We start from the raw sequence: 25,228 nt of genomic DNA, 5'->3' as shown, positions 1-25,228 counted from the left end.
TAGCTTTAGTTCCCAAGTTTGTTTACCACTTGTAATTTACAGACTTTATTCAGATCCGAACAATTCTGCAGTGAAATCAGAACTAGAAAATATTCTAGGAAACAGTATGCTCAAATTAGAAACAAATGAAAGTACCTAGCTTAATCTCCTCAGTCCTTCCTGAAGAATTTAAGTTCCTCTTTGTATGTACGTCATATTTTTGAATGAGAATGATTCCCAAAGGTAAGTGCCCATCTGAGTATCTGATCAGAATATAAAAGATCGCATCTAATATTCAACAATGATTCACCTATTTCATCAATCATTTTTGGATGCTATATGATACAGGAATCTTTTCATTAATGTTAAATGGAAATTGACTGCCCTGGGTTGGATGGCATCCTTACAAACTTCATGTCCTTTGCAAAACCTCATAATGTGACCTTATGTGGAAATATGGCTATTGCAGATGTAAGTAGTTAAGAGGAGGTCATACTGGAGCAGGGAAGGCCCTTAATCCAATATGTCTGTGTCATTATAAGAAGAGGAGAAGAGAGAGACACAGGGAAGAATGCCACATGAAGGTAGAGGCAGAAATTGAAGTGATACATCTACAAGCCAAGGGACACCAAGAATTGCTGGCAACCATAAGAAGCTAGGAGAGAAGCATGGAATAGATTCTCCCTCATAGACTTTAGTAGGAACTAATAACTCTGCTGACACCTTGGTTTCAGACTTCCAGGCTCCAGAACAGTGACAGAATAAATTTCTGCTATTTTATGCCAGCCAATCTGTGGTAATTTATTACGGCAGCCCTAAGGAACTAATACTCTGACCCAAAAAAAAAAATCTTGAAAAATATTCATGAAGAAAAAATCGTGCTTCAATAAACACAAAATTGGTTTCAAAATGTTGTAGTGTAAAAATATATTAGCTTCTTTTCTGTAATTAGGCTGTTTGCCACAATCATTCTTACTTGACTCTTAGTTTTAGTTGTAGGATGCATAATAAAATACATGAATGAGTTTCAAATTGTTAACTCTGGAGAATGGTTTAGGGAAATTCATACAATACATATAGAAAATAAAACAGATTATTGAAATGAATACATTTTAGTACATTTTATTGGAAAAGTACATTACTTTTCCAATAAAATATAAGCTATATAAAACAAACAGTTGTTTTACATCTCAGAATCTTTGTATTGACTGCTCTCTACCAATCATTTTAATATAACATCCATCCCATTGTGTAGGACATCAGTTAACAGGTTTTAGTTCATTGCTTATTAAGAAATGAAATTTAATAACTGCACACAATTTTTAATTGATATCCCTATTTTGTATATTCATTTCATTTTAACAATTATATGTTAGTTATGTAATCTTTTTGAAATTTCTAGGGTAACTTTTTGGGGGTAATTTTTGGGCTATAGCGTATCTATATATTTTTTTCTATTTCATGTAATATGTGATATCTATTTTTTTTTCTATTTCATGTAATATGTCATATATGGTTTGTGCTTAACTTCATTTATATTGAACTATTTATTATGTTACAACCAATAGTTTATAAGAGAATACAGGGCTTCCCTGGTGGCACAGTGGTTGAGAGTCCGCCTGCCAATGCAGGGAACACGGGTTCGTGCCCCGGGCCTGGAAGATCCCACATGCCGCAGAGCGGCTGGGCCCGTGAGCCATGGCCACTGAGCCTGCATGTCCGGAGCCTGTGCTCCACAACGGGAGAGGCCACAACAGTGAGAGGCCCGCGTACCGCTAAAAAAAAAAAAAAGAATACAGTATGTCTAAGGGTTTTTTTTGAATTATTGAATGTTATTTTTTTTATACAGCAGGGTCTTATTAGTTATCCATTGTATACATATTAGTGTACATATGTCAATCCCAATCTCTCAGTTCATCACACCACCATCACCACCACCACCACCCCTGCCGATTTCCCCACTTGGTGTCCATACGTTTGTTCTCTACATCTGTGTCTCAATTTCTGCCCTGCAAACCAGTTCATCTGTACCGTTTTTCTAGGTTCCACATATATGTGTTAACATACGATATTTATTTTTCTCTTTCTGACTTACTCTATATGACAGTCTGTAGGTCCATTCACATCTCTACAAATGACCCAATTTTGTTCCTTTTTATGACTGAGTAATATTCCATTGTATATATTTACCACATCTCCTTTATCCATTTGTCTCTCGATGGGCATTTAGGTTGCTTCCATGCCCTGGCTACTGTAAATAGTGCTGCAATGAACATTGAGGTGCATGTGTCTTTTTGAATTACGGTTTCCTCTGGGTATAAGCCCAATAGTGGGATTGCTGTGTCATATGGTAATTCTATTTTACTTTTTTAAGGAACCTCCATACTGTTCTCCATAGTGACTGTATCAATTTACATTCCCACCAACAGTCCAAGGGGGATCCCTTTTCTCCACACCCTCTCCAGCATTTATTGTTTGTAGATTTTCTGATGATGTACATTCTAACTGCTGTGAGGTGATACCTCATTGTAGTTTTGATTTGTATTTCTCTGATAATTAGTGATGTTGAGCAGCTTTTCATGTGCTTCTTGGCCATCTGTATGTCTTCTTTGGAGAAATGTCTATTTAGGTGTTCTGCCCATTTTTGTATTGGTTTGTTTGTTTTTTTAATATTGAGCTGCATGAGCTGTTTATATACTATGGAGATTAATCCTTTGTCCATTGATTCATTTGCAATATTTTCTCCCATTCTGAGGGTTCTCTTTTCGTATTGTTTGTATTTTCCTTTGCTTTGCAAAATCTATTAAGTTTCATTAGGTCTCATTTGTTTATTTTTGGTTTTATTTCCATTTCTCTAGGAGGTGGGTCAAAAAGGATCTTGCTGTGATTTATGTCACAGAGCGTTCTGCCTGTTTTCCTCTAAGAGTTTGATAGGTTCTGGCCTTACATCTAGGTCTTTAATCCATTTTGAGTTTATTTTTGTGTATGGTGTTAGGGAATGTTCTAATTTCATTCTTTTACATGTAGCTGTCCAGTTTTCCCAGCACCACTTATTGAAGAGACTGTCTTTTCTCCATTGTATATCCTTGCCTCCTTTGTCACAGATTAGTTGGCCATGGGTGCGTGGGTTTATCTCTGGGCTTTCTATCCTGTTCCGTTGATCTATGTTTCTCTTTTTGTGCCAGTATCATATTGTCTTGATTGCTATAGCTTTCTCGTATCGTCTGAAGTCAGGGAGTCTGATTTCTCCAGCTCCATTTTTTTCTCGCAAGACTGCTTTGGCAGTCTTTGGCTATATATACAAAAGCTCCACAAAAGCTATACTGCTTTTGTGTCTCCATACAAATTTTAAGATTTTTTTGTTCTAGTTCTGTAAAAAATGCCATTGGTAATTTGATAGGGGTTGCATTGAGTCTGTAGATTGCTCTGGGTAGTATAGTCATTTTCACAGTATTGATTCTTCCAATCCAAGAACATGGTACATCTCTCCATCTGTTTATATCATCTTTAATTTCTTTCATCAGTGTATTATAGTTTTCTGCATGCAGGTCTTTTGTCTCCTTAGGTGGGTTTATTCCTCGGTATTTTATTCTTTTTGTTGCAGTGGTAAATGGGAGTGTTCCCTGAATTTCTGTTTCAGATTTTTCATCATTAATGTATAGGAAGGCAAGAGATTTCTGTGCATTAATTTTGTATCCTGCAACTTTATCAAATTCATTGATTATCTCTAATACTTTTCTGGTGACATCTTTAGGAGTCCCTATGTATAGTATCATGTCATCTGCAAACAGTAACAGTTTTACTTCTTCTTTTCCAAATTATATTCCTTTTATTTCTTTTTCTTCTCTGATTGCCGTGGCTAGGGCTTCCAAAACTATGTAGAATAATAGTGGTGAGAGTGAACATCCTTGTCTTGCTCCTGATCTTAGAGGAAATGCTTTCAGTTTTTCACCATTCAGAGTGACGTTTGCTGTGGGCTTGTCATATATGGCCTTTATTATATTGAGGTAGGTTCCCTCTATGCCCACTTTCTGGATAGTTTTTATCATAAATCCGTGTTGAATTTTGTCAAAAGCCTTTTCTGCATCTATTGAGAAGATCATACGGTTTTTATTCTTCAGTTTGTTACTATGGTGTATCACATTGATTGATTTGCTTATATTGAAGAATCCTTGCATCCCTGGGATAAATCCCACTTGATCATGGTGTATGATCCTTTTAATGTGTTGTTGGATTCTGTTTGCTAGTATTTTGTTGAGGATTTTTGCATCTATATTCATCAGTGATATTGCTATGTAATTTTCTTTTTTTGTAGTATCTTTGTCTGGTTTTGGTATGAGGGTGTTGGTGGCCTCATAGAATAAGTTGGGGAGTGTTCCTTCCTCTGCAATTTTTTGGAAGAGTTTGAGAAGAATGGATGTTAGCTGTTCTCTAAATGTTTGATAGAATTCACCTGTGAATCCATCTGGTCCTGTATTTTTGTTTGTTGGAAGATTTTTAATCACAGTTTCAATTTCATTACTTGTGATTGGTCTGTTCATATTTTCTATTTCTTCCTGGTTCAGTCTTGGAAGGTTATACCTTTTAAGAATTTGTCCATTTCTTCCAGGTTGTCCATTTTATTGGCATAGAGTTGCTTGTAGTAGTCTCTTAGGATGCTTTGTATTTCTGCAGTGTCTGTTGTAACTTCTCCTACTTCATTTCTATTGTATTGATTTGAGTCCTCTCCCTCTTTTTCTTGATGAGTCTGGCTAATGGTTTATCAATTTGTTTATCTTCTCAAAGAACCAACTTTTAGCTTTATTGATCTTTGCTATTTGTTTTCTTTGTTTCTATTTCATTTATTTCTGCTCTGATCTTTATGATTTCTTTCCTTGTGCTAACTTTGGGTTTTCTTTGTTCTTCTTTCTCTACTTCCTTTAAGTGTAAGGTTAGATTGTTTATTTGAGATTTTCCTTGTTTCTTGAGGTAGGCTTGTATTGCTGTAAAATTCTGTCTTAGAACTGTTTTTCTGTGTCCCATAGGTTTTGGATCATCGTGTTTTCATTGTCATTTGGCTCTAGATATTTTTTTGATTTCCATTTTGATTTCTTCAGTGATCTCTTGGTTATTTAGTAATGTATTGTTTAGCCTCCATGTGTTTGTGTTTGTTACATTTTTTCCCTATAATTGATAATCTCATAGTGTTGTGGTCAGAAAAGATGCTTAATATGATTTCAGTTTTCTTAAATTTACTGAGGCTTGATTTGTGACCCAAATGTGATTTATCCTGGAGAATTTTTTGTGCACACTTGAGAAGAAAGTGTAATCAGCTGTTTTTGGATGGAATGTACTATATTAGTTAAGTCTCTCTGGTCTATTGTGTCATTTAAAGCTTGTGTTTCCTTATTTATTTTCATTTTGGATGATCTGTCCATTGGTGAAAGTTGGGTGTTAAAGTCCCCTACTATGACTGTGCTACTGTCGATTTCCCCTTTTATGGTTGTTAGCATTTGCCTTATATATTGAGGTGCTCCTATGTTGGGTTCAGATGTATTTATAATTGTTACATCTTCTTTTGCAATTGATCCCTTGATCATTATGTAGTGTCCCTCCTTGTCTCTTGTAATATTCTTTATTTTAAAGTATATTTTATGTGATATGAATATTGCTACTCCAACTTTCTTTTGATTTCCATTTGCATGGAATATCTTTTTCCATCCCCTCACTTTCAGTCTGTATGTGTCCCTAGGTCTGAAGTTGGTCTCTTGTAGACAGCATATGAATGGGTCTTGTTTTTGTATCCACTCAGCAAGCCTGTGTCTTTTGGTTGGAGCATTTAATCCATTCACGTTTAAGGTAATTATCGACATGTATGTTCCTCTTACCATTTCTTAAAAGTTTTGGGTTTGTTTTGTAGGTCCTTTTCTCCTCTTGTATTTCCCACTTAGAGAAGTTCCTTTAGCATTTTTTGTAGAGCTGGTTTGGTGGTGCTGAATTCTCTTAGCTTTTGCTTGTCTGTAAAGCTTTTGAGTTCTCCATCCAATCTGATTGAGATCCTTGCTGGGTTGAGTAATCTTGGTTGCAGGTTCTTCCCTTTCATCACTTTAATTATGTCATGCCACTCCCTTCTGGCTTGTAGAGTTTCTGCTGAGAAATCAGGTGTTAAACTTATGGGAGTTCCCTTGTATGTTATTTGTCGTTTTTCCGTTGCTGCTTTCAATAATTTTTCTATTTCTTTAATTTTTGCCAGTTTGATTACAATGTGTCTTGGTGTGTTTCTCCTTGGGTTTATCCTGTATGGGACTCTATGTGCTTCCTGGACTTGGGTGGCTATTTCCTTTCCCATTTTAGGGAAGTTTTCGACTATAATCTCTTCAAATATTTTCTCTGGTCATTTCCCTCTCTCTTCTCCTTCTGGGACCCCTATAATGTGAATGTTATTGTGTTTAATGTTGTCCCAGAGGTCTCTTTGGCTGTCTTCCTTTCTTTTCATTCTTTTTTCTTTATTCTGTTCTGCAGCAATGAATTCCACCATTCTGTCTTCCAGGTCACTTATCCATTCTTCTGCCTCAGTTAGTCTGCTATTTATTCCTTCTAGTGTATTTTTCATTTCAGTTATTGTAGTGTTCATCTCTGTTTGTTTGTTCTTTAGTTCTTCTAGGTCTTTGTTAAACATTTCTTGCATCTTCTCAATCTTTGCTTCCATTCTTTTTTCCGAGGTCCTGGATCATCTTCACTATCATTATTCTGAATTCCTTTTCTGGAAGGTTGCCTATCTCCACTTCATTGAATTGTTTTTCTAAGGTTTTATCTCTTTCCTTCATCTGGTACATATCCCTCTGCCTTTTCATCTTGTCTATCTTTCTGTGAATGTGGTTTTTGTTTCACAGGCTGCAGGATTATAGTTCTTCTTGCTTCTGCTGTCTGCCCTCTGGTGGATGAGGCTATCTAAGAGGCTTGTGCAAGTTTCCTGATGGGAGGGACTGGTGGTGGGTAGAGCTGACTGTTGCTCTTGTGGGCAGAACTCAGTAAAACTTTAATCCACTTGTCTGCTAATGGATGGGGCTGTGTTCCCTCCCTGTTGGTTGTTTGGCCTGAGGCGATCCAACACTGGAGCCTACCCGGGCTCTTTGGTGGGGCTATTGACAGACTCTGGGAGGGCTCACACCAAGGAATACTTCCCCAAACTTCTGCTGCCAGTGTCCTTGTTCTCACGGTGAGACACAGCCACCCCCAGCCTCTGCAGGAGACCCTCCAACACTAGCTGATAGGTTTGGTTCAGTCTCCTATGGGGTCACTGCTCCTTCTCCTGGATCCTGATGAGCACACTACTGTGTGTGCTCTCCAAAGTGGAGTCTGTGTCCCCCAGTCCTGTCAAAGTCCTGCAATCAAATCCCACTAGCCTTCAAAGTCTGATTCTCTAGGAATTCCTCCTCCCGTTGCCAGACCCCCAGGTTAGGAAATCTGACGTGGGGCTCAGATCCTTAAATCCAGTGGGTGGACTTCTGTGGTATAAGTGTTCTTCAGTTTGTGAGTTACCAACCCAGCAGTTATGGGATTTGATTTTATTGTGATTGCACCCCTCCTACCATCTCATTGTGGCTTGTCCTTTGTCTTTGGATGTGGGGTATCTTTTTTGGTAAGTTCTAGTGTCTTCTTGTCGATGATTGTTCAGCAGTTAGTTGTGATTCCGGAGCTCCTGCAAGAGGGAGTGAGAGCACGTCCTTCTACTCCGCCATCTTGAACCAATCTCTGTAACTAGGTTTTTGAGATTAACTAAAATCTCTTAAAATTCTCTTGCAAATTGTTGAAAATCGTATTTTCTTTAATGTTTGCAGAGTATTACATATCTTCAGAGGTTTATAAAATTCCTTATTCTAATTTCTGTTTTTAAATGAGAAGCAGAGATAGTAATGTATTTATACTGTAGAATTTTTTTTAATTTCATTTGAAATCTTATTCAAAAAGTGTGAGACAGTTCTTAGTGGAAAATTCAAAATGTACAACAGATACAGAATTTATAGCAGCACTTTCATTTGGTTAAAGAAGATAAATACTTGGATATGTTCATTCAATAAGTATAGATTAAAGCCTGACCATTTAGGAAGAAATCAAAAACACCTCTCTCAATTCTTTTCTTCTTTTTATACTCCTTCCCTTTCCCTCTCTCTTTTTACATGTGAATTTCTTATGCCATTGGAGATGACATTCATTTATATTTCACATTTACTCTAGAAAAAGAAATATTATGCAATATTAGCATGTACTCTCACAAACTAAGAACTACATGTTAGATTCTTAGTAATGGGTAAGGATTAACTAAAAATTGCTTCTGGTTAAAATCTGTAATTTTTATTTTAATGTATTTTTCTATTGCGTTTTCTTGAGTGCTGCAGTATTCTGATAGTTTTTTTGCATCTAAACAACATTCCATAATAGAAAGAGATAAGTATTAAAATGTGAAGGGAATTTTGTGAGGTTCTTGACAAATATAAATTTAATGACAGAAATCCTGATTGGAGATAAATTTTTCTCAGAAACACAATGCCATATATTCAATGTTGAATGAAATATGCTTGGTAAAACTCAGCGTGATAGTCTAAAGAAGCTAGATTATATAACAACCATAACTATTTTTATATTATTTTCTCAAATTTCATCTGTTTATAGCTACTATTCACAAGTAATATTTGGTAACACACAGTGTCATATGCAGGAATACTAAGAGATAGTTTAAATCTAATTTTTTTAATTTATTTTTTTAACATCTTTATTGGAGTATAATTGCTTTACAATGGTGTGTTAGTTTGTGCTCTGTAACAAAGTGAATCAGCTATACACATACACACTTCCCATATCTCTTCCCTCTTGTGTCTCCCTCCCTCCCACCCTCCCTATCCCACCCCTCTACGTGGTCACAAACCACCTAGCTGATCTCCCTGTACTATACGGCTGCTTCCCACTAGCTATCTATTTTACGTTTGGTAGTGTATATATGTCCATGCCACTCTCTCACTTTGTCACAGCTTACCCTTCCCCTTCCCCATATCCTCAGGTCCATTCTCTAGTAGGTCTGTGTCTTTATTCCTATCTTACCCGTAGGTTCTTCAAGACCATTTTTTTCTTTTTCTTAGATTCCATGTGTCAGCATACAGTATTTGTTTTTCTCTTTCTGACTTACTTCACTCTGTATGACAGACTCTGGGTCCATCCACCTCACTAAAAATATCTCAATTTCGTGTCTTTTTATGGCTGAGTAATATTCCATCGTATATATGTGCCACATCTTCTTTATCCATTCATCCGATGATAGACACTTAGGTTGCTTCCATGTCCTGGCTATTGTAAATAGAACTGCAATGAACATTTTGGTACATGACTTTTTAATTATGGTTTTCTCAGGGTATACGTACAGTACTGGGATTGCTGGGTTGTATGGTAGTTCTATTTTTAGTGTTGTAAGGAACCTCCATACTGTTCTCCATAGTGGCGGTATCAATTTACATTCCCACCAACAGTGCAAGAGTGTTCCCTTTTCTCCACAACCTCTCCAGCATTTATTGTTTCTAGATTTTTTGATGATGGCCATTCTGACCGGTGAGAGATGATATCTCATTGTAGTTTTTATTAGCATTTCTCTAATGATTAATGATGTTGAGCATTCTTTCATGTGTTTGTTGGCAATCTGTATATCTTCTTTGCAGAAATGTCTATTTAGGTCTTCTGCCCATTTTTGGATTGGGTTTTGTTTTTTTTTTTTTTTTTTTTTTTTGATATTGAGCTGCATGAGCTGCTTGTAAATCTTGGAGATTAATCCTTTATCAGTTGCTTCATTTGCAAATATTTTCCCCCACTCTGAGGGTTGTCTTTTGGTCTTGTTTCCTTTGCTGTGCAAAAGCTTTTAAGTTTCATTAGGTCCCATTTGTTTATTTTTGTTTTTATTTCCATTTCTCTAGGAGAAGGGTCGAAAAGGATCTTGCTTTGATGTATATCATAGAGTGTTCTGCCTATGTTTTCCTCTAAGATCTAAGAGTTTGATAGTGTCTGGCCTTACATTTAGGTCTTTAATCCATTTTGAGTTTATTTTTGTGTATGGTGTTAGGGAGTGTTCTAATTTCATACTTTTATATGTACTTGTCCAATTTTCCCAGCACCAGTTATTTAAGAGGCTGTCTTTTCTCCACTGCATATTCTTGCATCCTTTATTAAAGATAAAGTGACCATATGTGCGTGGGTTTATCTCTGGGCTTTCTATCCTGGTCCATTGATCTATCTTTCTGTTTTTGTGCCAGTACTGTCTTGATTATTGTAGCTTTGTAGTATAGTCTGAAGTCAGGGAGCCTGATTCCTCCAGCTCCATTTTTTGTTCTCAGGATTGCTTTGGGTATTCGGGGTCTTTGTGAAATTTTTTGTTCTAGGTCTGTGAAAAATGCCAGTGGTAGTTTGATAGGGATTGCACTGAATCTGTAGATTGCTTTGGATAATAGATTCATTTTCACAATGTTGATTCTTTGAATCCAAGAACATGGTATATCTCTCCATCTATTTGTATCATCTTTAATTTCTTTCAGCAGTGTCTTATAATTTTCTGCATGCAGGTCTTTTGTCTCCTTAGGTAGGTTCATCCCTAGATATTTTATTCTTTTTTGTTGCAATGGTAAATGGGAGTGTTTTCTTAATTTCGCTTTCAGATTATTCATCATTAGTGTATAGAAATGCCAGAGAATTCTGTGCATTAATTTTGTATCTTGCTACTTTACCAAATTCATTGATTAGTTCTAGTAGTTTTCTGGTAGCATCTTTAGCATTCTCTATGTAGAGTATCATGTCATCTGCGAACAGTGACAGCTTTACTTCTTCTTTTCCAATTTGGATTCCTTTTATTTCTTTTCTAATTACTGTGGCTAAAATTCCAAAACTATGTTGAGTAATAGTGGTGAGAGGGCTTCCCTGGTGGCGCAGTGGTTGGGAGTCCGCCTGCTGATGCAGGGGACATGTGTTCGTGCTGCGGTCCGGGAGGATCCCACGTGCCGTGGAGCGGCTGGGCCCATGAGCCATGGCTGCTGAGCCTGCGCGTCCAGCGCCTGTGCTCCACAATGGGAGAGGCCACAGCAGTGAGAGGCCCACGTACTGCAAAAAAAAAAAAAATTAAAACATAAAATTAAAAAAAAATAGTGGTGAGAGTGGGCAACCTTGTGTTCTTCCTGATCTCAGTGGAAATGGTTTCAGTTTTTCACCATTGAGGACGGTGTTGGCTGTGGGTTTGTCATATATGGCCTTTATTATGTTGAGGAAAGTTCCCTCTATGCCTACTTTCTGCAGGGTTTTTTTCAGAAATGCATGTTGAATTTTGTCAAAAGCTTTCTCTGCATCTATTGAGATGATCATATTTTTTTCTCCTTCAATTTGTTAATATGGTGTACCACGTTGCTTGATTTTCATATATTGAAGAGTCCTTGCATTCCTGGAATAAACCCCACTTGATCATGGTGTATGGTCCTTTTAATGTGCTGTTGGATTCTGTTTACTAGTATTTTGTTGAGGATTTTTGCATCTATGTTCATCAGTGATATTGGCCTGTAGTTTTCTTTCTTTGTGACAGCTTTGTCTGGTTTTGGTATCAGGGTGATGGTGGCCTTGTAGAATGGGTTTTGTAGTGTTCCTCCCTCTGCTATATTTTGGAAGATTTTGAGAAGGATAGGTGTTAGCTCTTCTCTAAATGTTTGATAGAATTCGCCTGTGAAGCCATCTGTTCCTGGACTTTTGTTTGTTGGAAGATTTTTAATCACAGTTTCAATTTCATTACTTGTGACTGGTCTGTTCATATTTTCTTTTTCTTCCTGGTTCAGTCTTGGCACGTTGTGCATTTCTAAGAATTTGTCCATTTCTTCCAGGTTGTGCATTTTATTGACATATAGTTGATTGTGGTAATCTCTCATGATCCTTTGTATTTATGCAGTGTCAGTTGTTATTTCTCCTTTTTCACTTCTGGTTCTGTTGATTTGAGTTTTCTCCCTTGTTTTCTTGATGAGTCTGGCTAATGGTTTATCAATTTTGTTTATCTTCTCAATGAACAAGCTTTTAGTTTTATTGATCTTTGCTATCATTTCCTTCATTTCTTTTTCATTTATTTCTGATCTGATTTTTATGATATCTTTCCTTCTGCTAACTTTGGGGTTTTTTATTCTTTCTCTAATTGCTTTAGGTGCAAGGTTAGGTTGTTTATTCGAGATGTTCCCTGTTTCTTAAGGTAGGATTGTATTGCTATAAACTTCCCTCTTAGAACTGCTTTTGCTGCATCCCATAGGCTTTGTGTTGTCGTGTCTCCATTGTCATTTGTTTCTAGGTATTTTTTGATTTCCACTTTGATTTCTTCAGTGATCACTTGCTTAATGAGTAGTGTATTGTTTAGCCTCCATGTGTTTGTATTTTTTACAGATCTTTTCCTGTAATTGATATCTAGTCTCATAGTGTAATGGTCGGAAAAGATACTTGATGCCATTTCAATTTTCTTAAATTTACCAAGGCTTGATTTGTTACCCAAGATATGATCTATCCTGGAGAATGTTCCATGAGCACTTGAGAAAAATGTGTATTCTGTTGTTTTTGGATGGAATGTCCTATAAATATCTATTAAGTCCATCTTTTTTAATGTATCATTTATAGCTTGTGTTTCCTTATTTATTATAATTTTGGATGATCTGTCCATTGGTGAAAGTGGGGTGTTAAAGTCCCCTACTATGATTGTGTTACTGACAATTTCCCCTTTTATGGCTGTTAGTATTTGCCTTATATATTGAGGTGCTCCTATGTTGGGTGCATAAATATTTACAATTGTTGTATCTTCTTCTTGGATCGATCCCTTGATCATTATGTAATGTCCTCTTTGTGTCTTGTAATAGCCTTTATGTTAAAGTCTGTTTTGTCTGATATGAGAATTGCTACTCCAGCTTTCTTTTGATTTCCATTTGCAGGGAATATCTTTTTCCATCCCCTCACACTCAGTCTGTATGTGTCCCTAGGTCTGAAGTGGGTCTCTTGTAGACAGCATATCTACAGGTCTTGTTTTTGTATCCGTTCAGCCAGTCTGTGTCTTTTGGTGGGAGCATTTAGTCCATTTACATTTAAGGTAATTATCGATATGTATGTTCCTATTCCCATTTTCTTAATTGCTTTGGGCTTGTTATTGTAGGTCTTTTCCTTCTCTTGTGTTTCTTGCCTACAGAAGTTCCTTTAGCAGTTGTTGTAGAGCTGGTTTGGTGGTGCTGAACTCTCTCAGCTTTTGCTTGTCTGGTAAGGTTTTAATTTCTCCATCAAATCTGAATGAGATCCTTGCTGGGTGGAGTAATCTTGGTTGTAGGTTTTTCTCCTTCATCACTTTAAACATTTCCTGGCACTCCTTTCTGGCTTGCAGTGTTTCTGCTGAAAGATCAGCTGTTAACCTTATGGGGATTCCCATGTGTGTTATTTGTCGTTTTTCCCTTGCTGCTTTTAATATGTTTTCTTTGTATTTAATTTTTGATAGTTTGATTAATATGTTTCTTGGCGTGTTTCTCCTTGGATTTATCCTGTATGGGACTCTCTGTGCTTCCTGGACTTGATTAACTATTTCCTTTCCCATATTAGTGAAGTTTTCAACTATAATCTCTTCAAATATTTTCTCAGTCCCTTTCTTTTTCTCTTCTTCTTCTGGTACCCCTGTAATTCGAATGTTGGTGTGTTTAATATTGTCCCAGAGGTCTCTGAAACTGTCCTCAGTTCTTTTCATTCTTTTTTCGTTTCTTTTTTGAGTGCTGCAGTATTCTGATAGATTTTTTGTGTCTGAACAACATTCCATAATAGAAAGAGATAAGTATTAAAATGTAAAGGGAATTTTGTGAGGTTCTTGACAAATATAAATTTAATGACAGAAATCCTGATTAGAGATAAATTTTTCTCAGAACCACAATGCCCTATGTTCAATGTTGAATGAAGTATGGTTTGTAAAACTCAGCATGATATTCTAAATAAGCTATATTGTATAACAAGCATAACTATTTTTATATTATTTTCTCAAATTTCATCTGTTTATAGCTACTATTCCCAACTAATATTTGGTAACACACAGCGTGATCTGCAGGAATACTAAGAGATAGTTTAAATGTAAATTCTTTTTTGTCTTGTTACAACCTAAATTTTCAAAAGCATTAAAACTTCAATAGAATTAATTAATGCAAGAACAGTGATGATATTTCATAATACTTATCATTTAGGTGGACCTTATAATTCTTCACAGAGGTTTTGGCCACCTCACTCTCTTCTCACATAATTTACCAAGATTGTTAGACATCAAAGTAAAGAAATAAAATGTAATGCTCTGTTATGCAAAGTAGAAGTTTGCCTTTCTGGTAATGTAACATTTCCTTAGGCAATTCTTTACCTTAAATACAGGGTATTTAAGGACAGATTTTCTGCCATTAGCATATGCCCTATTAAATATATCACTGCCCAGATGTTAGAATACAAAGCTGAAATCAAACAAGAGGACATGCTCCATTTCTGATTCTTGAGTAATAGCTTCTGTTCATTAAACTCTATCTTTATGTTTGGCCAGTAGTACTTGTCTGCCGTGCAGAAGGTGAGGATCTGTATTGTTAAACAATCAAATGGTATGATTCCTCATTCTTTCACGTGGAAAAGCATTATCATCCAACTCTTATAAGTGCTAAATTGAGGGCAAGGTTGTAAATAAAACCATTGGCTTTGGAGTCAGAAAAACGAGCTTGAATTCCAGGTTTGAATATATTAGCTGAATAGCTCTGTAGTATCCTGAATCCTCATTTATTTCACTTCAAAATGAGTACAGTATTGGTACTTTCTCATCAGGTTACTATGAATCAAATAGGAAATACTCAGTAAATATTTATGAGTTAACTTTAAGTCATAATTACCACAATGTAACTCACATTTCTGGACACCATGGTTAAGGAGGTATGTACTTTTTTCCTGGTAGTTTTAAGTGCAGCCTCTGCATCACTAACAGTAGTTGATTGGGTTTATGGTCGGTTTATTATTTGGGAATTTTATTCCTATTTGATATTTATTTAACACCCGCAGTGGTTGCTATACCTTGACAAGGCCTATAAAACACACAGTCATTGCCCTTGTGGAGTTTCCATTTATGAGAAAACAAACTGGGAAGAAACGAACCAGTTGCTCAAGGTATTTGACATTCATTTAGGTCAGAGAATGTTATTTGTCCTACACTTCCATATCAGTAAGTGTCCAACCTAAGTGGTCCTTTTAGTAAGATTCTCCAAAATACATTTTGAGGAGGGAAAATGAGTATTTTATGATATATGAGATGGAAGATTTCTAAAGGAGTATTTAAGAAGTTTCCTATTTCTGCACTCTAAAGTCAATGCGTAGAGACTAAAGGACCAATAAAGTGTGTATATTGCAGGTGTTCAGGAGAAAATAACATGAAAGGTAAATAGACAGTTCACACTTAGAATGAGCTGATGATCTTCTCTTGCAGCACCACTGAAACATATATTATTAGAACTGGATCTATGTAATTCCCACCCACTTACCTTTGTCTCAGAATTTATAAATCTCTTACTTTATCTCCATTTTGTACTCCTGTTTCTCATCAGAGAGTTTATCCTGACTCCTTTTCTTTCTGTCTTCTCTAGGACTTAGTTCAATTTTCTTGCCCTCTTCAGTCTTGAATCCATTCTCCACTGGTATCTTTCCTTCAGTCTACAAACATATTCAAAAGTGAACCATGCTAAAAGCAAATCATAATAACTAAAATCTCTCCTTGACTCTGTTTTCCTTACCAAAATAACCCCCATCATTCTGTTTTCTTTCATATCTTGACCTCCTAAAGAGAGTCTCCAACTCTTCATCTATATTTCACTTATCCAATTCCAGTATACTCTCTACAGAAACTATTCTCTTAAGTATTAATGGTGACCTCTTAATTACCAGGCCCTGTATCCTAATCTCCCTCTTCACTTTCCTGATCTCTTCAGCATTTGATAATGTTCATCTATCCTTCCATAAAAATCTGTTCTCCATTGTATTCTCCAAAATCACTCCTGTAGCTTTTTCTCTCTAACTCTGATTCCTTGACCAAATCCTCTTTCTATGTCCCGTAAAGCCAGACCATGTCTCCTGTGGGTTGTTCACAAGGTATAGGTAGTTCTAGGGATGTGCATTTAGTGAAGGCAGTACTGTGAAAATTACTCCATGATCATCCATGGAGTAGATGAGAGATGAGTATCCTGCCAAGATAACAGACAGTGGAAATAACAGAGATTGGAGTCTTCCTGGAAGTTAAAATTGACATCAAATTAAGTAAGGTGTGTCCTGGACTTCCCTGGTGATGCAGTGGTGAAGAATCTGCCTGGCAATGCAGGGGACATGGGTTCAAGCCCTGACCTGGGAAGGTCCCACATACCGCTGAGCAACTAGGCCCATGCACCACAACTACTGAGCCTGCGCTCTAGAGCCTGTGAGCCACAGCTACTGAGCCTGCATGTGCCACAACTACTGAAGCCCGTGCACCTAGAGCCTGTGCTCCGCAGCAAGAGAAGCCACCGCAATGAGAAGCCCGTGCACCACAATGAAAAGTAACCCCTGCTCGCCGCAACTAGAGAAGGTCTATGTGCAGCAACGAAGACCCCACACAGCCAAAAATAAATAAATAAAATAATTTTTTTTTAAAGTAATGTGTGTACCAATAACCAGGACTTCAGCTTTGGTAATGGCAAACAATAATTTGGACCAACCATCCCACTCAGAACAACTAGAAAACCTAGAAAAGATTTTTTTAATAAGAATTCACTTTGAAAGCACCAGAGGGTTAATAAGGCAGTGAAAAATATCCAGGAGAAGAAGGAAACCCAAAGAGGTTAACCCAGCATTTGTAGCTGCCAGTTGCCAATTCCAGAAGTGGCAGCTGAGAAACTAAACAGAACTTCTGATGACAGTCTTTAGGGAGTACAGGTGAACTCAAAGCCAACTGGACCTTGAAGGAACTGAAGCTCAGTTTCAAATTATCTTAGTCCTTGAATTGGATTAAATTGATCCTGGATGCTAGAGTCCCTAAATGCCTCATAAAAGCAATTTTAGATACTCTTTTGGGAAAAACAAATTCTTACACACAAATCATTTCAGTAATATTTCATATTTAGTGTCCATCACTAACTTAGAAATTAGTCAGTCATGAAGAAACAAAGCATGATTTTTAAAAGAGAGAAAAATCCAGGTAATAAAACGCACTAGGGCAGGGGCGTATTCAGACAAATGCTATAAATATGTTCAAGGAAAATAAACTGGAAACTATAAAGAATAAAACAAAAATTATAGAACTGAAAAATATAGTACCCAAGCTTATGAACTCAATGGACTGGTTTATGAGCAGATTATACACAGCTAAAGATAAATAGTGAACTAGAAGTTATTTCAGAAGGAAATATCCAGAATAAAGCATGGAGACAAAAAGAAAAAAAAAAGAGTACAAGAGGCATTGGAGTTACAATGAGAAGTCTAATTCATGTGTAATTAGAATCCCAAAAGGAGAAATAAAATAGAACAGAAGCCACATTTGGATAGAGAATGGATGAGAATGTCCCCAAACTGATGAAAGACATCAAGTTACAGTTTCAAGGACCCCCAAAACTTCCTAGGAACAGCATCTTAAAACCCACCAGAAGCCAAAATCATAGGCAATGCACATTCTCAGGGAATATGGCTCACGTGATCTTTTGAGGGGAGGGGGTACTGATGGAATCCAGCAAACCAAAATACAAAACAAAATATCAGTTAAGGGAGAAGTTTGATAAAATGTACTAGGATAAGCTTTGAATGCATGTAAATAAAGAACTAAGAGTAAACAACCGTGGGAATTATTGCTACGGATCAGAATGCAAACATAAGTCTTGAGAATGTAAAATTAACAGAACTCACCAAAGGTATGAGTTTAAGAGGTCTGTTACATTGATATGTGTTTCAGTTTTTGTGCCAGTACCATGCTGTTTTTATTACTGTAGCTTTGTAGTATAGTCTGAAGTTAGGAAGTGTGATACCTCCAGCTTTGTTCTTTTTTCTCAAGATTGCCTTGGTCATTCAGGGTCTTTTGTGATTCCATATAAATGTTATGATTATTTGTTCTAGTTCTATGAAAAATATCATGGGTATTTTGATAGAGATTGCATTAAATCTGTAGATTGCTTTGGGTACTCTGGACACTTTAACAATATTAATTCTTCCAATCTATTTCTTTCTATTGCTTTCAAATTGCTTCATCTCAACATCACTAATCATCAGAAAAATGCATATCAAAACCAGAATGAGATATCACCTCACACCTGTCAGAGTGGCTATCATAAAAAAGACCACAAATAACAAATGTTGGCAAGGATGTGAAAAAAAGGGAAGGTTTATACACTGTTAGTGGAAATGTAAATTAGTGCAGCCACTGTGAAAAACGGTATGGAGTTTTCTCAAAAAACTAAAAGTAAAGCTGCCATGTGATCCAACAATGTCACTGCTGGTATATATCTGAAAAAAATGAAAACAATAATTCGAAAAAATATATGCACCCCAGTGTTCATGGCAGCATTATTTACAATAGCCAAGATATGGACACAACCTAAGTGTCCACCAACAGAAGAATGGATAAAGAAGATGTGAGGTGGGTATATATATATATATATACACATACATCACATGGAATATTACTATATATATCTATATATCACACATGGAATATTACTCAACCATGAAAAAGAATTAAACTGTGCCATTTGCAAAAGTGTTGTTGGACCTAGAGAGTACTATGCTTAGTGAAATATCAGATAAAGACAAATACTATATGTTATCACTTATATGTGGAATCTTAAAAATAAATATGTATATATAAAAACAGATGCACAAATATGGAGAACACACTAGTGATTATCAGTAGGGAGAGGAAATGAGGGAGGAGCAGGATAGGGGTATGGGATTAAGAGATACAAACTACTATGTATAAAATAGATGAGCAACAAGGGTATATTGTACGGCACAGGGAAATATAGCCACTATTTTTAATAACTTTAAATGAAGTATCTATAAAAATGTTGAATCACTATGTTGTACACCTGAAACTAATATAATATTGTAAATCAACTATACTTCAAATAAGTAAATATTAAAAATGAAAGAAAATGTCTACTGGAGGGGACTATTCAACTCATGGAACTTTCACTCAAACGATAGCAAACATCTTACATTTCTGCACAGTGCTGATATGGTAAGAAAAAAAGAATATGTCCTCTTCTTGGATTTACATATATTGTTTATGATTTTGCTTTTCTCTTTTTAATGGCACCATACCTACTTCTTCTAAATCTATAAATTATAGTTTTCACACAGAAATCTCTCTGATGATGATGAAAACCATGTTTAAGAGCCAGCCAGATGACTTTCGCATTTTCTGTTTTGTACATACATATATGATTTTCATGGGGTAGGGAGGGGTTAGGGAGAAGGGGAAAGAAACAACTATCATGAATGCTGAACCTGTCTAGTTATTCTAGAATCTATCATTGTTCCTTTGAAGAAATTCAACATTTGCCTTACAACCAGAGAATAAACATCAGCTGCTAGAGAAAGCTATTGAATTTCAAAATCCCTTTGAAATGTCACATTAACCTGTTTAACTTTCAGTCAGTTCTTTAAAGCACCAAACATTTCCTGATGACTCCCAGATCTAAGACTGCTTATATTTCTCTAACTTAAAAGTTTGTTTCCTTCACTTGCAAACGAACTGTGGTGAATGAATCAGCGCTGTTTAGACCTGGGAGAAGTGTATCACAGCTGCAATCTGTGTGCAATCGTTCTGCAGGTTAGTTCAATTTGTGAACATTGAACAGGGTCAAATGTAAAATCTGGTCTTTTGACTAAAACTACATGACTCTGGCCTTTTATTTAGCTCTCCATTAAATTTTACTCTTTAAAGCTGTATTTGTTTCACTTACTATCTTTTATTCTGAGATATGTAGAAATCAGACAACCATTAATTTATTATTTGACTCAGCAACATCTATTGAGTGTCTGTTTGCTAGGTGCTGGGCGTAAAAGTGAAAAGAAATGGTGTTCCTCTTGTTCTTGAAGGACCACATTATAGTATAAACTGAGACAGTTATGTAAGTTCTGAAAAGTTAGAATATAACAGGCTAAATACTATAATAGAGGTTAAAATTCTATAAGAACACAAAGGAATGAATAAATGAATGAAGTTTTCTTCTTCCAGGCAGAACTGGATTTATGGTCAGCCCTTCATATCTGTGGGTTTTTTATCTGTATCCAACCAACCTTGGGTCGAAAATATTTGGTAAAAAAATAACCAGAAAGTTGTAAAAAACAAAATTTGTATTTGCCTCATTCAGGAAACTACATAGTATTCACACTGTATTAGGTATTATAAGTAATCTAGAGATTATTTAAAGTATACAAGAGGATGTACAAATACTATGCCATTTTGTATAAGGAATTTGAGCATCCATAGATTTTGGTATCCGTGGGGGTCCTGGAACCAATCGCCCATGGATACCAAGGGATGTATAACTGATCATTTTAGTGTGAGAGCAATAGGAATTGTGTGCTGAATCATCAGTAGCTTTGTTTCCTGGGACGTAATATCAGGTGGCCTTTCCTTGTAATGTCATTAATAGTCTTCCTGCCTTACACTTATTGTTAGTTATACTTGTTCTTTCAACTTTATGAACTTTGATTTCCATGACCCGTGAATGCACATTATTGAGAAGACTAATATTCTTAGACATGGATGGCCACCTAACAGTAATTGTGGTATAACCTGTCTGAATGAGCCATTTCATCCTAGAATTAGAATTCTTAATATTTTGGAAGCCATTGTCTTTTTTGAGAATCTAATTAAAATTAGAGTCTCTTTATATGAAAAAGCACATACACATTAATTTTGTATAATATCAAGGGGTTTATAAAACACCCTCATGTCTATGATGGGCTCCAGTTCAATGACTTTTGCACTAGAGAAACATCTCGATTCAAGCCATATTTCCCAAATCTGACCCTGTGACAGTCAAAGGATAAATGTTGACAATTTCTACCTATTAAACTCATTTGGCTCATTCATTCATGATGCTTCAAGTTTCCTACTTTGTTTTAGAGGATTCCAATCTTGGCATCAACCAACCCAGGCAGTGTCCCAGTAAGGCTAATCTGGGCTGCTGTAGGAGTTTCGTGATAGACACAAAGAATAGAAGGGATGAAATGATTTCTGAGGGTCTGAGTAGATCAAATACTCCAGACTAGTGCTGTCCGATAGAAATATAATGCAAGCCACCAATTTGAGCCACATTGTAATTTTAAATTTTGAGAAGCTACATTGAGAAAAGTAAAAGAGAATAATTGAAATTAATTTTAATAGTATAATCTAGTTAAACTAATATATCCAATATATTTTAACATATAATCAACATAAAAATAAGATAGTTTACATTCCTTTTTTTTATACTAAGTCCTTAAAATCCAGTATGTGTTTTACACTTACAGCACATCTCAATTTGGACTTGCTACATTTCAAGAATTATAGGTTCTTGAAAGCTATAGGTGTCTAGTAGCTACCATATTGGACAGCACAGTTTTAAATCTGGAATAAATGTCAATTTTTCTGTATATCTGGCTTTTTATATCAGTGATCAGCTTTTCACCTTTCAAAAAACCCTCTCCCCCATAATAACTATCTGGTAATAAATGAATAAACAGTTTCTTCTATTGTACTGTATCACACATGGAGGAGGATATAAGCCATACCCCCTGAAGTCATGCAGTGCAGTGATCCTGACAATGAAGAAGCTACATCTTTTCATTCCTCTTCTGTAATGGGCCAGTGGATTTGGTGCAGCTACAAAACAGCCTTAAAAATAAAATAACCAAAACAGATCTTTGTACCCACATCCAAAATCAAGCAAATTCATTCTAACTTCCTCTCTAAAAATTGTTTCAGCCTGACTATACCAGGGTTGCCGTTCAGATCAGCATTAAAAGTTGAGTGTGAATACTGGGTAAATGGGTGCATTCCTGATAAGGAGCAAGTAACCACAGCATATATGAAACCAGGAATGGTGCTTATAATGAAAGATATTTAAAGTTAATGATTATTCTTTTAAAGGGGGATGGGGATTCTCTCTCCATCCCCTTCACCACACAAAAAAATATTGCTATCTTATTCAGGTATTATAGAGCATTTACCTGAATAGTCTTGAAGACTAAATGCCAAAACTGCAGTTCATATGCAGCAGCTATTTTACAGAGACATCTTTAGCATGATTCCTCAGTTAAACTACTTCTTATATGCATTTCATTTTTAGAATAATAATTTTCTTGCCATCAAATGGAAAAACTTCCCCCCAATTTTTCCAGGCACGATTTTTTTTTTTTTAATCCAGTGAAGTGCTCTGTTGTGTTTTTAAATGGCATCATTTGGAACAGACACATCATCCTTTGAGGAAAGGACACACTGTTAAGTTTGTTAAAAGCTATAATGGGTATCTTGAATCTTTTTCTCAGAGGTAAAAAAAACCCTCATGCTAGCAGTTAATAATCATTAATAAGAATTTTTTAAAATAATGGCTACAATATTGTAGTGTTAATTGCATTACTCACTGAAAGAAACGCAATGAGTCATATTTTATAGTTGTTACTTATGCAATTTGGAGAACTTTTTAGGCACTTGATAAAGAATGAGAGGACTCCAAACCGGGTAAAATGAGTCTAGAAAAATAATTTCCTTTCTTTAATAAGGTTTAGGAAATTTGCAATTAAGAAGGCTAAAGCAACCTGAAAATGCAGCATGGATTCATAGTCTTTTCAAACTCAACAGGACCTCAACAGGATCCGTTGATTTCAATTGTTCCCAACCTTTTCAAAATCAAAGACACTTGGGACTTCCCTGGTGGTGCAGTGGTAAAGAATCCACCTGCCAATGCGTGGGACACGGGTTCGAGCCCTGGTCAGGGAAGATCCCACATGCCGCAGAGCGACTAAGCCCGTGTGCCACAACTACTGAGCCTGCGCTCTAGAGCCCGCGAGGCACAACAACTGAAGCCCACACTCCTAGAGCCTGTGCTCCACAGCAGGAGAAGCCACTGCAATGAGAAGCCCACGCACCACAACAAAGAGTAGCCCCCACTCGCCGCAACTAGAGAAAGCCTGTGTGCAGCAACGAAGACCCAACGCAGCCAAAAATTTTTAAAAAAAAAAAAATCAGACCCTTTTGCTATTCCTCATTACCAGCTTTTCCCACAACATGAACCTAATGTTTAAGGAAAAAAATGTGTTTTTCTACCAAATATAAATAAAGTTTATTTCCCTATTAGTGTAAAGCGTATACCATTACAAAGCAGCTTCTGCTGAGTGTAAAACAATGTGTGTTACAATGGTGGATCAAAATAATTCCAGAGAAAATGAACACAGTTATGTGATATTTAAGTTAGCCTCCACAGATGGACCAGACAAAACACAGAAGACTTAACTACATTAAGAAGCCAAAGCAAGTTGGTGCATTCTCCAGGATTAGTTGTCCATGTTTATTTACTGCAGACTGATAAGTGTGCTCACAGCTCAGCTCAAAAATGCCAGATTCCTTAGTAACTAAAAGAATATTGATACTTCAAAAAGAACGAGGTGAAGTACTAAATGCTTGAATTTAAGCTCCTTCACACCTCTCCTTGTAATAACCTTCACCTCTTCTAACAGTTAAATCCTTTTCATCATCCAAAACTCAAATGTTCTGGCCATGAGAAGGCTGCCTCCTACTACAGGGAGCATAATTGACTAAGGGTCCAAGCTGCTGCTCTCTGAAGTTCATCCCTGCATTTGCACTGAGGCTGTGCCTACCGTGGGCTGCTTCCCACCAATAATTGAGTGAGGTAGGAATGCAAATACAGACCCATTTCTGAGAGATGGGGAGTACTTGACAGTCAGCTTTGACTGAAGGACTCACAAATGGCTCTGCTGAAACTTCCATCCAAACTTCCTTACCTCTCCTTACACAGGGTCAGACTTGCATCACAGTCTGATGGCTCTCCCAGACTTCTTCAGCTTCCTCCTTATTTCCTTTCATGCAGGTAGTTCTCTTAATAAACTCTGTGCACATTTAATCATGGCTTGGAGTCTACTTCTCAGAGGGCCTGGACGAATATATCAGCTCAAATGGCTCTTTCAATTTATCAAACTGCATGTGCTCATAACACTGTACAAAAGAAGAGGAAGTGGCCCATCATAATTTGGTCCCACATCATCTCCCCATCTGCCTTTACCATCTCTGTGTGTTCTAGGTACACCCAACTCACTACAGTGCTCAGCACTCTACACATCTGAAAATGTCTCCTATGCCTAAAATTACTTCCTCTGTAGTTATATAACAACTTCATTTTACCAGACTACATGCATATCATCTCCTTTGGTAAACCTTCCCTGACATCTCAGAGCAGAATTTAGAGTGTCCTCCTCTTGCACCCATATTTTACTTACTTTAGCTTTCATCATCTTGGCATTTTTAAAGATGAGCCAGTTGTTTTTTAGAATATCTTATTTAATTTATTAACACTTATATTTTTATTTTTTATTTGGCCAGTTAGAGTCCCTTCAATTTTACTTCTGTGTTCTTTTGATACGCCCTCATCCTTCTTTGAGCATTTCCTTAATTTCTGTTACCAAAGATGTTCCACGCTAATCATCTTCTTTCCCAGTTCCAGCCCTGGATTCAGTCATTTCTTCAAGGAGTCCTGTTCATTTTACTATTTGAAACTAAGATATGATCACTAGGTGCTCATTACTACTGGGATGCCACTGTTTCCAAGCCCTTTTAGCAGATGGCTAGGAACTACACATACATTTATATTTATTTCTGTATCTATCTGTAATAACTATTTTTTAAATAATATCTGTTTTAAAAAGGAGAGAGCAGTCTTCAGGCTTAGAGTCTTCTGTAAGGAATCATATCTCTCTAGAATCTAATAACACTGTTAACACTGTTTAATTGTGAATGTGTTTAAAGTTACCTGATCTATTTCTTTCCTTTAAATATATTTTTAAATGAGGCAAAAGTTACATATTTTATTTTATTAATAAATTTATTTATTTATTTATGGCTGTGTTGGGTCTTCATTGCCGTGCGCAGGTTTTCTTTAGTTGCGGTGAGCAGGGGCTACTCTTTGTTGCGCTGCACGGGCTTCTCATTGTCATGGCT

At 36.4% G+C, this 25,228-nt stretch overlaps 1 protein-coding gene across 5 annotated transcripts in view; it reads left to right on the top strand.

Annotated features, from left to right (window-relative positions):
* METTL15 (methyltransferase 15, mitochondrial 12S rRNA N4-cytidine) overlaps positions 1–25,228 on the top strand; it is a 382,575-nt gene that overhangs the window by 202,706 nt on the left and 154,641 nt on the right. The gene's annotated exons all lie outside the window — the stretch shown is intronic.

The sequence above is a fragment of the Pseudorca crassidens genome, chromosome 9 (genome assembly GCF_039906515.1).
Source record: "Pseudorca crassidens isolate mPseCra1 chromosome 9, mPseCra1.hap1, whole genome shotgun sequence".
NCBI lineage: Eukaryota > Metazoa > Chordata > Mammalia > Artiodactyla > Delphinidae > Pseudorca > Pseudorca crassidens.
The sequence above is the reverse complement of the archived record's forward strand: the minus strand, read 5'-3'. Positions and strand labels throughout refer to the sequence as shown.